Source organism: Papaver somniferum, chromosome 2 (assembly GCF_003573695.1).
Source record: "Papaver somniferum cultivar HN1 chromosome 2, ASM357369v1, whole genome shotgun sequence".
Lineage (NCBI taxonomy): Eukaryota > Viridiplantae > Streptophyta > Magnoliopsida > Ranunculales > Papaveraceae > Papaver > Papaver somniferum.
The window spans coordinates 70216728-70234298 of NC_039359.1; the positions used below are offsets into that span (position 1 = coordinate 70216728).

Below are 17571 nucleotides of genomic sequence, written 5' to 3' on the forward strand. Positions count from 1 at the left end.
GAGAAGAAATGCCAACCAAATGCAAAAAAACCAAAAAGTGGAGTGGAGTGCAAGAAATATTTTTTCATCAAATCTTGATCCAACGACCAAATGCAACACCACAGTATTTAATTGTTCATAAAAAAATCAAATGTTTATCCTATCATATAATTTTCAAATTAGTATTCGTAGAAAGGGAAAAAAAGTTTCTACTAAACTTTTTGGTAAAGTAGTTCGGTGATCAATATGTATACTAGAAAAGATAAAAAATGACTAAATAGATTTTCCACTAAACTTTCGTGTACTTTTTTTTTTGTATTAAGGAAAAACAAATCAGGTTTCTCGGTATCAAAAAGTTGCTATAAAAGTCCATAAGTTACTATCAGATCGGCCAAAGACCCAATGAAAATATCATTGGGAAGACATGCAACAAGCACAAGTTCAAGCTAACCCTAGACTCAACCTTTCAAACACACTAAATCTAAACTAACCCATTGTCATCATCACAAGACCTAAGCGACAAACAGAATACTTCTTCTCTTATCTAAAACAACACGAAACTAAACCGTAGACCGCTCGGCTATAATAACTCTTCCCGCTATCCATTACTAAGCTGCGCAGTAGTCTTTCGACCTTGATGCTCGAGTGTCCAAATCTAGACATTTTCCATCCAAAAGTTTCAATTTATCCAACCGACTGTTGCTCCATAATGTCCAAATCCCCAATTTGGGAGCATTGCTGGATTTGCCCAAAAGAGTCATTTTACCAACTCCTGCTCCATTTGTTATACAAATAACATGAGTTTTGCGCTTACATCTCACGTGCATCCACATGAGTACCCCTTCCACTTTCCCTATATCTAACTTCAAATCTTATTCCTAAAATTCACAGCAAAAATTCAAAATACATAAAGAATAGAAGCAGCTTGAGACTAAGATATCCAAAATCAAAAGATCATGGAAATCAAATTAGAAGATCAAGAACAAGAAATGAGAAACCAAGGTCATGTATGGAACATAATCTGTGGTAGTGTTGATTCATCAGTACTTAAGTGTACAATTGAATTAGGCATTCTTGATACAATTCATAATTCATCCAAACCCATGACACTATCCTCCCTATCATCAGCCTCACCATCTTTATCTACACTCAAAACCGAAAACTTATGCAGATTATTGAGATAGTTATCTCATATGAATCTCATTACCATCAATTCAGTTGAAGGAAGTGATACATTTTCATTAACAGATATATCTAAATTACTACTTAATAATCAAGAAAGAAGTTTAAAGGATTGGGTGCTTGGTATCGACGATGAACTTTCGATTAACGGATGGCATGAATTAAGTGATTACTGTTTATATGCCGATGATGCGCCGACTCCTTTTGTGAAGTTCCATGGGAAAACTTTATGGAAATTGGCTGCAGAAGTTCCTGAAGTTAATGAGCTTATTAATAATGGAATGGCTAGTGATAGTAAGATGATAATGCCTGCATTTGGTCAAGGTTGTGGTAGTATCTTGAATGATGTTACGAAAATAGTTGATATTGGTGGCGGTACAGGTGCTGCAATGAGTTATGTTGCTAAGGCTTTTCCAGCGATAAAATGTATGGTTTTTGATTTGCCTCATGTTGTTGATGCTGCACCGGAGATTCCAGGTGTTCAAATGGTTGGTGGTAATATGTTTGAATTCATCCCCCCTGCTGATACTCTTTTATTGAAGGTATGATTTAGGAATCCAATTTTGTACACAGTCTTTTAATTTAACGTCTTTAGTTAATTCTGTGGTGTTTGTCTAATATTTTACAGGTATATTCTGGTTGCTTTATTTTTCATAGACTGTTAATTTGCTTCCTTTGTTTTAATAGTTCATGCTCCATGGTTGCAAAGACGCTGAATGCATAAAACTACTGAAGAGATGTAAGGAAATAATTCCTGCACATCATGGGAAAGTGATCATAATAGAAATGGTTTTGGATCATGATGAAGATGATGATGATTTGACACAAGCTAGATTGAGTTTTGATTTAGATATGATGTTGAGCTCAGGAGGGAAAGAAAGGACAAAAGATGAATGGAGAATTTTACTTGAAGAGGCTGGTTTCAATAAGATTGAATTTATTCCTATTTTTGCTATTCAATCAGTTATTGTTGCATATCCTTAGGCAAACATTGGCAAGCTCATTTCACTTGAGCTTTTGCACTTTCTTACTTTAAGGGCATAGTATTTTCAGTTTCTTTCTATCATATGTGTACGTGTTGTTATGCAGAAAATAAAATCCAATGTTTAATGACAAACAATGCTGGATGTACAATTTTAAAAGTATAAAATTTTAAAGAAGTTAACTGGAAAGACTAAAGATCAGAGTTGCGCATGGTACAGATCTTCATCTCAGACGACTCTAGAATCGCAAATGTACGGCTGTTTTCCGGTTCAAGTGATGGGTTTTGCACATATCAAGGGAAAAATTCTTGTAATCGTCTAGGTTCACCATTGATGCTTGATTACTAAGTTTGTGGGTTATCTTACCTACTACCTACGTACTGGCAATTAACTTACCATCCTTCCGTGACGGGGACATCTATTAAGGGCCACTGATGTTGGAAGAATTCGACATTGAATCCATCATGTCTCCCGGTAATAACTAGAAAGCTGATAAGGGTTGAGGGACTCGGTAGCCTAGTTTGCTTTTTGTTTGAGGATAGAAAATACAGAGAGGGATGAATTCAGATTAAGCAGAAGGAATGATGACAACACTGACTAGATACCAGCACATTTTCATTCATATCCTCTGATTACAACATCCATCACATACATATATATATTCTCATAACCTTACACTTGCGCAATACCTAAATAATACCTAACTGTACCACAATGAGTGCACACCATATTCAGGACCTATCAAGGTATGACTACATGCGCACGCATAAACACAAAACCAACAACATTTATGGAAGGGAAAAAAAACACAATGCATACATAAACACCAGTCATCACACATTTGATGCGCTACAGCCTTCTAGTGAATGGTAGACGCCAGCGGTCCAGATTTTGACTGCCATTCACAGATGCAGTGGGAAATATGATTTAGTGGTGGATACGTCGAGTAACTCTCGCTTCAAGTGGGGTTTGCATCGAGAGAAGGAAGCTGTGTTCTTCACTAAGATCAGGCAATTTTCCTTCAACAGCGCAATCCCATTTGAACTCATTAACAAAACTTGCAACACCAAAACCTGATTGCAATTTACCTAGCTCCATTCCTGCACACATTCTCATACCAGCGCTAAATGCTAACAAAGAACTTTCCATTTTCTTAATATCACCTAGAGTTTCATCACTATTAACGTCCTTTAGGAATCTCTCTGGCATGAACTTATATGGTTCCGGAAAAACGTCAGGGTTGTGATGAATAGCGTAAAGATTTACCATTACAGCTGTACCTTTATTGATTTTCTTACCCATCAATGAAGTATCTTTTAAGGCTTTGTGAGGAATCGCCATAGGTGCAATGGGTTTCATTCTCATTGTTTCCTTCATCACTGCTTGCAAATATGGCAACTTGTTTACATCTTCAACTTTCACTGGTCTTTGCCCTCCGGTTACATTTTGTATTTCGCGGTAAAGTCTTTCTTGAATCTTTTGTCCGCGAACTAAAAATGTAAGAGCCCAAACTGAAGTGGCATCAACACCTAAATCATAAACTTCATGTATGGCAGAGATTATAACATCTTCACTAAAATCTTGAGATAGAAGAAAATGTAAGTAAGTATTTGTAGGAGGCTTAGAAACTATGTGTGGACGAATCAAACTATCGATTCTCTTTTTGATAGCATGAACTGCTCGAATAGTTTTCTTATGGCTTGGTAGATTCTCACAAAATTTGAAAACATCAGCTAGACTTGCTCTACTTATAGTTTCTATGTACTCGTCGAGGGCTTGATGCATACCAACAACAAAATCCTCGTCTACGAGATCTTGACCGAATATAAGTCGACTTAGTAATCGAACAGTCTCTTCCTTTACATAATCAAGTGGTTTCAAGGTCCCATTTTGGTGCGGCGTTTTTCTTGTATAGATTTGATCAAATTTTGCATGTCCCTTTCTTGCAAATGATATTGAGACGCAACATTAAAAGGAGTTAGAGCAACACTTTGAAGACCTTTCCTTAAATTATGCCAGAATGGACCAGAATCAGAATGAGAAATATTCTTCCAATTTGCCGAAATAATTTTAGTAATATCGGGCATATCTCTAGCTGAATAATCCGAAGATTTATTAACAAGAACTTCCCAAGCTTTATCGGCATCGCAAGCTGGCTATCAAAGCTAGTTTGGCCAATAGAGTTTCTGTCTGTTTCTTTTCTTATTTGTTTGCTTGTTAAGGTTAAAATCCAATGCGAGTGTTGCTTTTCTTTTTCTCTTCTGATTTCAAGTTTACCAACTTTAAAATCGCCACTGGTAAATGACATTTGGAAGGAAATATCTTGATCCTGTCAAGCTTGATCACTTGGAAAAGCAGTTATGGGACAGTTGGATGATTTATGTGAAGTAGTTTTATGTTTATAATTGGAGTCCCTGATTTGGTTAATTCGATGAGTTGCTGAAAAGTAACTATGCAAGTGATTACAAAATCCAATGAAACGGATATCCCATATTAGAGATGTAGTCGCTGCCCGGAGTGGTAAAAAGCACTTTGGGGCAACAAGGGGTGAGGGGCAACAATATACATCTTTTACATTTTTTATATCGAAAATTATTAATCGATCCCCTGAAAAACGTTAAAAAAATCACCTCTCCAATAATCACTTTCCGTGCGGGACCAAAAACCCTCCGGAGACGGGGCCCACCGTGTGTGAGGAAGCGGTTTTTCTGGAAGGTTTTCAAGTAGTTCGTCCAGAACTGCTGCTTTTATATTTGTGGGCTTGATCAAATACACAGTTATCAGGAAAAATTTAATGAAATTAATTATGACTGTAGTTCTTTGTTATCATTTTTTTATATTATTTTTTGTTCAAATAACCCTTATTCTCTTGTGGTTTATTTTTTTTTGTTTTTTAATTATAGTTGATTGATTTTAAGAACTCAAAGTTTAATTTACTAGTAATTGAAGTGAATCTATTTAGAAAATCATACACACAATCATATTTCCTGTCTAGAAAATTATATGGATTTAGTGTGAGTACATATGATGCTCCCTTGAACTTTTCTAAATTAGATTTTTTTTACAATTAGTTAAATTTTTGTGCTTCCGAAATATGACATTATCAAATAATATGTAACTAATACTCGTCGTTAACAATAATAATAAAAAAAAAAGTCTAGGTCAGATTTAGGTACCAACCTTGTATAAGAAAAATTAGTCTTTGTGTACCGAAGTTCTAGCTCCATTCTCTTAGAAAAAACTCAGTTTAAATCTCTTGAAAATATGTGATCCCAACGGAAATGATGTGAATGTAATTCAGTTTGTGCATAATTTTTTTTATGTGGGCAAAAAAGTATTTTTCACTTTAGGACAAGAATTTCGCAAGATCAGCCCTGCTAGATAATAAATCCAGTGACTTTTGTATGTAGTTGCTAATTGGTGTTAATTAGATAGGCTATTTGTACTTTGATTATATGATTTTGACGATGTGAATACCAATATTCTGCGGAGCACGTGTCACGATCTTAGTGGCCGCATACAAACTTAACTGTGTAGCCTTCGCTATACAGAGAAGCCTGAGTAACAAAGGATACCTTCGCAGATCTACTTTATCCCATCCCAAGGAAGGATGTCTCGACGGTTGAGATAAGAAGAGTAAAAGCCTAGTCTACAAGGAGGCAGCTGGCGAAGGGACAGAGTTAGATGACGCATCTAATCAGCATTAAATGCACAAATCTCTTATCTATACGCATAATCAAAGCACTGAAGAGAGAGGCTTGGCAGAACCCGATTGGCAGAAGCTGGAGGTGAACGAAGGTACAACTTGTACTAAGGTTGGGAAGTTCCCGAAGGAACGTGGATCAGCTGAGGTGGCAGAGTGCGACTGGAGAAAGCATGCGTTGAACGAAGGTACCATTGGTACGAAAGGTATATCAGCGAACGATGGACCCAGAGGCAGCAAAGATATACCTGGAGCAAAAGGGGATATAAATACCAAGCCTCACCAACAAACTAAGGGCATTCAATATCTAGGAGAGAAGATCTAGTCTTAAGCTTATACTTCTTTAATGTTTGGAACTTAAGTATCCTTGAACTTGAGTTCTCTCTATTATTTTGGGAGGCATTTAAGATCCCTGTAACCACCATTAAGATCTTTGTAACCACCATACTCAATACAAAACAATCACTCATTACCCCGTGGACGTAGAGGAAAGTCGAAACACGTAATCTCTCGTGTCTCATGATAACTTAGAAGCTTTTACATTATATTTGTGTTTTTCGTTATTATTGCGATCGTGAATACCATTTATTACTAAGCATCATCAGTTCAATAGAGGCATCAATACTACTTAGTATATGATCCTCTGAGCTGTACACATTACGTAGACTACGGGAAAACGAGTAGTCACAGTTTGGCGCCCACCGTGTTTTGCTCACGAGCTTGAGTTTAGACATAGTTTTACCTTTAACTTATGTATCTTCTGAAACGAAGGGATCTGTGTTCCAAAATGATGAATCTCACTCTCTAGTTATTTGTTCATCCGTTATTTGTGTATGTTTTTGAGTTCATATCCTCTTAAGACGTACCGTGTTACAGATTTACAAAAATTTCACAAAAGCGTACTCACAAAATGCCAAAATCTTTGTTTTATACTAAAACAACCTTTTTTAACAAGAGCATATTTTAGATCTGAGAACCTTTGACAGACAGAGGAATCTCAGTGAGATTTTAAGGAAGAAAGATCTTCTAAAACATTTAATAACCTTGTTTCTTGCGAGATCTGACACCCTTTTTTATTAGTTTTCAACGTTCTAAGGTTGTCTTTTCCAAGGGTGTCATAAACATTTTATACCTGTCTTTCAAAGATATTATTTCAGTCTTTTTTCTGAAAAACCTGCTTAGCCGTCTTCTGTGTCAGAGCATTAATTTCTACTTTTGACGAAGGCACCCAAGTAGAAAATTTCTTCGAATTTCTGTGACCGCAGGATAACAAAAGCCGAAGGCATGCAGAAACCAAATGATGTACCAATAAGCTCACGACCAGCACTTACCAGAGGGAGATCCCAAAATCCGTCTCAAGCGAATCAAAGGAATGAAGCAGAGGACGGACAAAGCGAAATAACAAGAAGAACAATTTCTAACAAATCACCTATTCCTGCTGAAGGGATGGGGAACACATCGGGAGCTCAACCACTTTACGGCATGCCGTTACCGGAGTATCCCACCACTACAAAGCCACATGCGGCCAACGCAGGGTTAGCCAGAACCTTAGTTCCCAGAGGACGAGGGTTGGGGAACTTTGCTCCAATCCAGATAGATCAGACGCACCAATTGTAGAAGAATGAGTGGAGAACTCTGAAGATCCATCCGCCAGCACTCCCCAGGGTGGTGGAATCCACAACGAAGATCAAATGGCAGTACAAGTAGCAGCTTTGATCCTCCGCAACAAGGAAAACGAGGATGCCATGCACGAAATGGTCCAAGAGAACCAGAACCTAAAAGATATGTTAGACATACATATCGAAGGTTCTCAAACTCACCCCCCGCTAAAGAGGCATGAGAATGTAGCTACCCCAAGAAGATGAAGGGTGGATCCCAACCCACCAAAGGCTAACCCAGCGGGGAAATCTAGGAGAACACGACACGATCCAGACGAGATGGATTCAACATACAAACCCTCTCAATCAAACTACGATGAGGCATTCTCCAAAGACGCTCACAATGTGAACATGGTCATGGAGCAGACGGATAAAATGCGGAAGGAGATACAAGGCCTAAGAACTGGCCATAAAGGCGCAAGATTAGAAGAAGTACTTCAAGAGGCAACTACGTTCCCATTGTCTTTTCGCATTTTAAGGGAACTTATCCCTCCGAAATGCCCGGTACCTACGTTCCAAGCATACGACGGTATCTCAGATACCGTAGCCCACCTACGGTATTACACTCGTGTCCTTGCCCATTAGGAAAGAGATGAGGTAGTACTTTGTAGGTACTTCCCTACAAGCTTGACAGGATCAGCACTAGCCTGGTATGACAACTTACCAGCAAACTCAATTGACTCCTTCGAGCAATTGTCTACGGTGTTTTTGGAGACATACATGTACAAAAAATCAATAAAGGCAGGGTTCGATAGGTTATTTTCTTTAGCTATCGAACCCCGGTAAAAATTGATGCAATACACAGATAGGTAGCAAAAAACGTTCCAAGCAATCGAAAAAGTCAATCCAGAAATTAGCATTAACTGCTATAAGTATGGACTTCATAGAACCTCATCCATCTTCGTGGAGCTTCATAACAGAGCCCTCGATTCCGAAGGCGAGCTCAGGGTTTTCCAAGACCGCCACATCATCCTCGAAGAAATCCAGAAGGATAACCCCAGGGCACAAGCAAAGACGACAACAGCTCTGCAGTGAACCAACTCTCTGGAGCCAATTCCGGAGATACCTAAGAGACAAAAAGAAGCCGGGGGCAGAAGTAACTCTCGAGACAAACGATCCAAATACGAAGATGTCAAAAGAGGCAAAGGAAGAGAAGAATTTATGGATAAAATCTACACGAAGCTAAATACAACTTTCTCTCACGTCCTAAGCAAGGAGGGAGAAAATCCAGGCTTTCCTTACCCTAATACTAGGGGAAAGCATCCATACAAAACAAAGGAGGCCAAGAAGTACTGTGCGTACCACCAATATTACGGGAATACAACTGATGCGTGCTACCACTTACGAAATGTGATCCAAAGTTTCATTGATGAAGGAAAATTCATGGAGTACGTACAGCTACAGCCAGCGGAAACTGAGGAGGCCCCAAAAGGGTATAATTACCTCAGGACGGCAAATACATCAACATTATCACCTTCTCTAACGGAGGTCAAGAAGAAATGCTCGAATACATCATCGAGTTAGCTCGAAACAGAAAGAAGTTAGAATCCCATGAGGTGTTCAAGCTAAGTGGACCACCTACTAGCACTTGGGAAGAATGGATGACCACGCCATTAACTTTCTCAACAAAGGACGTCAATCAGAGGTTGAAATGCACAACGATCCACTAGTGATCACTCTTCCAATACACTGATGGAATGTTACTAAAGTCCTCGTGGATGGGGGTAGTTCGTTAAATGTGATTTTTTACGAGACCTACCTACGCATGGGTTTGACAGCAGAGCAAATGGATTCTTCTACTTGCAAAATATACGGTTTTAATGGAGCAGTATCTAGACCAAAAGGAGAAATTGTCTTGCACTTACATGCAGGACCCTTAGTAACTAATACACGGTTCTGCATAGTGGAAGCACCTTCGCCCTACAATATAATCATGGGAAGGATATGGGTTCACATATTGCGAGGAAAAGCTTCGACGTATCACCAATACCTACGCTTTCCTACACCTATGCGTGAAATGGAAATTAAAGGCGATCGGAAATACGCAAGGCTATGCAATCTAGCGGAAGTCAAACTCAACGAAGAAAGAACTGCTACCCAACAACACGAAAGAAAAAGACGTAAGGCAAACACAAGGAAAGTGCAGGACGGAGCCTCCTTAGTACCCGAAACCATCTCAGCTCCGGAGACAAGCACCTCCGCCACCCTAGTGAAAGACGTCTCTGCCAAATGACAATTATAGAAAAGCACTCCTCGATGACCTCAACAACAAACCTGCTCACCGGTGGAACCAACGAAGAAAATCAACATCGGGACGGAAACAGAACCAAAAATGCTCAACAACGGAACATTACTTGAAGAGGAATATGAGATGAAACTACAAAGGTTACTAAGGGAATACGCAGACGTCTTTGCATGGTCAATGGAAGACATGCCAGTGACCCAAATTTGGTCTCACACCACCTTTGTCTCAAACCGGAGATACCACTGTTTAAGCAACGCATTCTTAAAGTGGAAGATATCTACCACGTAGGGGTAGAAAAAGAGTTGCAAAAGCTACTCGCAGCTGGATTCATACGAGAAGTCAAATATCCCACGTGGATATCCAACATGGTCATCGTACCTAAGAAGAACGGAGCCGTGCGCATTTGCATTGACTTTAGCAACCTCAATAAAGCGTGCCCCAAGGACAGTTACCCACTGCCAAACATCGACCAGTTGGTCAACGCAACCGAAGGCCACCAAAGACTATCCTTCATTGATGGATACTCAGGCTACAACCAAATAGCCCTTGCAGAAGAAGATCAGGAGCATACTGCGTTCTTTACCCCACGAGGCTTGTATTGCTATACAAGGATGCCTTTTGGCTTAAAGAACGCGGGGGGAACATAACAACGATTAGTAGACAAAATCTGCAAGCCATGGATAGGCAAAATACTGGAGGTCTACGTAGACGATATTCTCGTCAAAATCAAAGAATAAAAAAACCATCTCTCAGACCTAAGAGAGATATTCGAAGCCATGGGAAACTTCCACATGAAGGTGAACCCGAAGAAATGCACATTCGGAGTTACCTCAGGAAAATTCTTGGGATACTTGGTGACTAAGCGAGGAATAGAAGTAGACCCCGAAAGGGTCATAGCAATAATGGAGATGTCATCTCCACAAACTCTAAAAGGAGTACAAAAGCTAAATGGAATTTTAGCTTCCATGGGAAGATTCATATCAAGGTCGTCGAATAAATGCAAAACATTTTTCGATATGCTAAGAAAAGGAAACAGGTTTACATGGACCGCAGAATGCGAACAAGCCTTTCACAAGATCAAAGAGTACTTAACATCAGTACCCATCCTACAAAAACCGGAGCCAGGTGAGATACTCACCCTATACCTAGCAGAAACAAGCTACGATGTGAGCACAGTATTGGTACGAGACCAAAGGCAAGGAGAAAAGCCCGTATACTACATCAGCAAGACACTCAGTTCAGCGGAGCGTAATTATACCAAGGTGGAACAACTCATATATGCCTTAGTAGTGGCGACACTGAAACTAAGCATATATTTCGATGCACACACCATCCGAGTTTTCACAAAATCTCATATAAGTCAAATTCTCGACAGCACAGAGAAAACTGGAAGAGTGGCACAATGGAACGCCATGATCAAACAGTTTAACATAATCTTCGAAACAAGGAAAGCTGAGAAATCACAAATCCTAGCAGACTTCCTAGCGGACCTACCTCTCAACGACGAAGCAGAGATAGATGACATTAATAGACGCATTTATGTGTCTAATACATCTCAATTGTATATATTGTTGGTGCTCGATTTTATACTTATTTGGTTATTTTATGTCTTTGTAGGTGTTTTTGGAGAAATAAGCTTTTGCGGGAAAATTGGCTCGAAAAGTGGTATTTGCGCTCATGGGAGAAAATTACTATTCGGACTCTCAGTTTTGATAAAGGGAACCTCAAATGATAAGGGGTACTCAATTGATATTCGCACCCCTTCAGAGGATAGGGGCACTCCACCTCATGACTTTCATACGCACAGAAAATGCGCGGGAAATTTGTATGGTTTCTGCGTGAACTTATGAAGATGGACTTGACCAAGATTGTTGCATATTTCTTCATGGGAATGATATGGTACTACCCTGGTTCATCAAAACAGTGTTGGTATGACTTGTAGATACAAGAAAAAGGGACAGAAACCGAGTTTAGGTAAAACAGGGACGTGCATGTTTCGAGTTTTCTTTATCTTGATTTGGAGAATATTTGGAAGCTTATGTGAAGATTGTGAGATGATATAAACCCTCAGATTTATTTTATACGCTGAGTAGAGCTTGGATAACTGCATGAGACGCGTATAAAGAGTTTGGAAAGAAAGGAAAGCCGAGACTTTTGGTTGAAGAAAAAGGAGATCAACTCGGGATTTTTGTGTTTGCTGGGTATATATAAGTTGGTTCGAGTTACAGAAAAGGATTTCGGGAGTTAGGGGTAGAATAGAGGCAGAGAACCACACTGCAGGTAGAGTTGCAGCAGCAGCAGAGAATAGGAAGAAGAAGAGTTGCAGACGGCATATAGAAAGTGTCGTTCTCAAGAACCCTAAGCTGAAGAACATTAAGCTGTGCAGGACAGTCGTATTCTAGGGTCTTAAATTTCTGATCCTGTAACAGTTGATTAGTAACGTATATCTTCAGTATTGCAACACTAACTGTAACAGTGACTTCTGTAACATCTATACACCGTTGCAGATCTGCTGTTTTATATATTCTCTTCAATAAAAAACCTTTTGAGCCATGATTTATTATTCTGAACAGGTTTTTGATATGAGGAGCTAAACCCCAACACTGGGATGAAGGAGGAAGCCTAATATCATACTTGGGTAACTATATTTAATTCTTATATGACTTTTGCACTAATTAAAATTGAATCATGATTTTTTTTAATTAGTTATCATCTCGATTGATGGGTGATGCTTGCTTAGATGTTTTGATGTCCCATGCTTAGGATTTACAATTAATGTTTTAAGAATCTGCCTTGGCAAAAAATAATAGTCCATACCTTTGTTGAGTTATAATTGTTAAAAAAATTAATATTTGAACCTTATGTTATGAGTTTGGTGGAATCCTAAGTCCCAGTTTCTCCGATATTGATATTATCTTTTTGTATATATTTATTAGGATTAATATTTAAGTCTAGAATCGAGTCTACACAAGTACGAGTTGAACGAACTTTATTTACCACTTGAAAAACTACATCAGACATCTCAGGAATGGAGGAAGACAAGCCGGAACCAGAAGACCTCTTGGAACCGCAAAATTCACGAAGGTGGGAAATATTCGTAGATGGCTCCTCCAACGGAGAAGGTGCAGGTATAGATATTGTAATAACAAACCCTACCGGAGACCGTCTCATCTATGCATTCAGGTTAGAATTCGAACAATACACTAACAACATCATGGAGTATGAGTTGGTCATACATGGCATGTGCTTGGCACATGAGCTAGGATAATCATATGTTCGTTTAACTAGTGACTCACAATTGGTCATTAGACAAATGGAGCTCAAATATCAAACCCTGGATCCAATACTGTCTTCGTGCCTAAAGTTAACACAGGAGCATGCATCAAAGATCAGCAAGGTCATGCTCAGACATGTATGTCAAAAACACAACAGACACGCAGATGCCTTAGCATTCATATCGTCAATGCTGAGGGACGGAAAAACCACCTCCGTCCAAATCGGAAGGATATATGAACCTTCGATAGAAGGGATAACCCCAGGAGTTGAGGAAACCTTGGTCGTCCAATCTAGGGTAATGAGGGAAGCAGAAAAAGAAGACGAAGGTATAGAAGAACCAGATAACGAAGTCGACGAATCCGACAAAGATCATTCCATGTCAGATGGAAGCAACGAAGACGAAGCGGAATATGATTGGAGAATCCCAATTCACCAGTACCTTGACAAAGGTACCTTACCCGCAGATGTCAAAGAAGCTCGAAAACTCGAATCAAGGGAAGCAATGTACAATCTACGAGATGGAATACTGTATAGAAGGTCATTTCTTGGACCTCTGATGCGGTTCCTCTCACAAGCCGAAGGTAGAAGTACTGCATGATATACACAACGGAGAAGCTGGCAATCATAGCGGAAGAAGGTCCTTTGCGATCAGAGACAAGATGCAAGGATACTATTGGCTAAGCATGGACGAAGATGCAAAGAACGTGGCAAGGCATTGCGAAAGATGTCAATGCTTTGCCAGGAAAATTAAAGCACTAGCAACGGAGCTGTACTCAGTCATCCGTCCATGGCCATTCGTCAAATGGGGGGTTGATATTGTTGCACCCTTGATAGAGGGAACATCGAAAAGAAAGTACCTTATCGTGGCTACGGATTACTTCACCAAGTGGGTGGAAGCAAGGGCTTTGGAAAGAATTAGGGACACAGATGTCTTTAAATTCTTGTTTGAGAAAATCATTTGCAGGTTCGGAATACCAGCCGCCATAGTCTCTGACAATGGCAAACAGTTTGAAGGAAAGAACATAGACATGTTATTCAACACGTTCAACATTCAGAAAAATAAGTCTACTCCAATATATCCTAAGAGCAATGGACAAGTGGAGGCCACTAACAAGACGATAGCAATGAACTTAAAAAAAGAAGCTGGGGGCATACAAGGAAAGATGGTGTGAGCAGCTACACAACGTCCTATGGTCCTACCGAACTATGAGAAGGGCGGCCACGGGAGAAACTCCGTTCTTGCTAGCCTACGGAGCCGAAGCAGTCATCCCGAGGGAGATAATACTGCCAACAACAAAAACAGAGGCATGGGAAAATAACCTGACAACGGATCTTATGCTAGAAAAGTTTGATGATCTTGAAGAAAGGCGAGAAGTGGCTTTGCAAAGGATGGTAAACTACCAACGAAGGCTATCTCGCGAATACAACAAACGGGTAATCCCTAGAAACTTTGTGGTTGAAGAATACATACTACGTCAAATACCACCATATCAAAAGAAGAAGGAATGGGGAAAACTAGCTCCGATATGGGACGGACCCTACATAACACACGATATTGCCGGGAAAGGATCATACTACCTAAGAAATCTCAAAGGTGAAGTATTGCAACACCCTTGGAACGCAATATACCTAAAGAACTACTACCCGTAAACGAGTGGTTACTACTCAGGAGAAGAAGGGAAGGGGCAATATCCCACCATGTTCTATCCCTGATCAAAGGTATTATAAACCTAACTAATCAATGAAAGAAACTTTTTATAAGAAAAAGTATATTTTGATTAAATACAAACTGGGTTACAATAGACACCCTCCGTCAGAACTGATGATGAGACAAGGCACAACTGCGCATGTGTCAATACTCGGATCCTCGGAGTGATAACTCCATTCATGAGGAAGTAAGAAAAAGTAAGATATCCCCTATAGAGATACCTTGTTGAAGTAAAGCATCCATCGCGCTGAACGCATAGGGTTACAGGAAAATTATTGCCTATGTAGGAGCCCTCGCCACCATGGTACCTTCTGGCCAAAGGATACTTGGGTAGGATGATGAATGTTCCGCCAAAGGTTAAACATACCTTAGCACCTTGTGATAACTCGAATGTAAAATAATTAGACACAACACGTCTACATATACTCATGCAATAATAAAGGTATCATAATAATGTTACCAAAATACTACTAACGCGTCTTAAAAGTTGCAGATGACAAAGGATCAGAATATTACAAAGATTTGTTTCAAGGAAAGGAGACAATAAAGACCCCTCAGCTGGGGGAATAATACAACAAAAAAGTTCAGTTGGAAACAAAGTGAACATAACATGATCATGGGTAAGGAAGACGAGGCAAGACATCTCCTTCATCCTGGAGCTAAGCCTCCGCAAAGGCCTCGTTGATGTAATCAATGGAAGAACGCTTGAATTGCACCTTCATCTGAGAAGCTTGAGCCTCCAAATCCGAAGCCGATTTCTGAAAAAGCTCTGTCATCTGAGCACTGAGCTGGTAATTAGCCTGTTGAAGCGCCTCAGCCTTAAACTTAGCTGCGGAATCAAACTGGCGAGATGTCTCCAACGAAGATATTTGACCCTCAAGACGCATAATCTTGGCGTTTGAACCCACCATATGCTCCTGGAAACCTGCGGATACGAAGTGTATCAGCAACAAGAAAAGCAGTTAAAGACACAAAGGATGCTACAGAAAAATAAGTATCTTAAGCTACCTCCGGCATGGCTAAGGTATTCTTCTAAACTATGTTGAGCCTCGACAAGATCCACCTCAGCTGCGTCAAGATTTTCCATGAGAGTATCCCTTTCCGTCCAGAGATCATCAACATCAATCCGGAGCGAAGCATTCTCGGAGGATAAAACTTGGTAAACACTCTCTAACTCTTCCAACCTTTTTACTAAAGATGCATGATACATGGAAGAAGGCACGGAGCGGGCATAGAAAAGTTTGTTCTTAAGGGAACCAACCTCAGAAGTTAAGACATTTCATTTTGCCGTAACCTTAGCTAAGGAAGCACAGGCATCTTCAAAATCTGCATGATACTTCTTGCGGATAATTTCTTGGGCTGAGAGACGTTTCTCGACTAAGGCAATATCCTACTTTTGATTTGAAATGAGACTCTTCTTCCAGTTAAGGGATTCGTCAAATTCCTTACGAAGCAAAGCCATCTGCTTAACTAAGTCCGCATTATGAGCAGACTCAAGAGAAAGTTGGGCCTCATTATGGACGGTTACGTTCATCAGCCTATCAGATTTATTTTGATAATACCACACATCGGAGGTTAACTTGGCTACTTGATCCCGGAGACATCTATGTTCACTAGAGCTACTGGATGGAAAATGAAGGTTGTCTTAGGACTATGAATCCAAACAAGAACGAAGAAAAAGCTAAGGTGAAGAAGGAACGAACCTATGACTTTAGAAGAATCAGCGGCCAAGGCAGAATCAACAGCTTTGTGCCCATCTTCAACAACCTTGGTAGCATTATTCGCTCTCTCAAGAGCCAAAAAAGCAAGCTTCTAGGGATCTTCGAGTTTTCCTCGGATCGTCCTCCAACGAAGATATCTTAGCAACAGAAGAAGCATCACTCGACGAAGGCTGTTATGCAATGGAAAGCGCATGTTCTTGACGAGCACATTCCAACAGAGCACTCAAATGAGTACACTTAGCTCTATAGACCTTGAATAATGTATGTCCAACATCGATCTTCTTACAAATCTACCCACAAAGAAGTATAAGAGCAGAGTAAATGACAGACGAGAAGAAACAAAACGATAAAACAACAATTACTTACTGAGAATGCTGAGAGACAAGGAAGAAAATCGGCGAAGGTATCCATAAAAGCCTCCATAACCTGGATACTACCCCTACGGATGTCACTAAAGCTCTGACTTGATCGAAGAGAGTCTGGGTCGACGAACAGATCCTTAGTCGCACGATATTGAGTGGATAGTACATCCAACTGAGAAGCTACCTCAAGGGAACTGTCCAGACGATGATGATCAACCCCAGCAGAAAAAGGACCCTTAGAGTCCCGCAAAATGGCTTCGAGGATAGCGTCGTCAGAACTACCAAGACTCAGGTTCTCAGGCAGCTTACCGTGGCTAGGCTCAGCAGCAACTCCCTCCATCACTTGAGAACGAACGCGAGGCACAATGCTGAACCCTCACCATGATGAAGAGACGGCATGGTGGATGATCTAGGAACTGAATGAAAAGCTTAAGCACCACCTAGGTCCATGTCACCGGCAGAAGGAAGATTACCCAATCTTGTCCAATCCGGTGACGAAGGCGGGGGACCAACAGCTTTGCTAACAGGGAGGTAGACACATACTGAGCGCTCCCTAACGAGGTTGGCATAGCATTGAAGTAGAAGCTAGGAAGAGAAATCAAAAACCTCTTCTTCGGCCGAGAGTCCGAACTGCTAACCCTCACCACTGGGAAACAACCTTAGTAAATGAACCACTTGATTGAAGCGAGGTTGCAGGAGACGAAGGAAGACTCTTAGAAGCTACCATAGCAGCCTCAGTAACAGAAGAAACGAC

General features: G+C 40.2%; 2 pseudogenes; one reads left to right on the top strand and one right to left on the bottom strand.

The window, feature by feature from the left end:
* The first annotated feature begins 666 nt into the window (after positions 1-666).
* LOC113353490 lies at positions 667-2244 on the top strand (annotated as a pseudogene).
* An 827-nt stretch (positions 2245-3071) lies between these two features.
* On the bottom strand, positions 3072-17157 carry LOC113351334 (annotated as a pseudogene).
* Between the last annotated feature and the right edge of the window lie 414 nt (positions 17158-17571).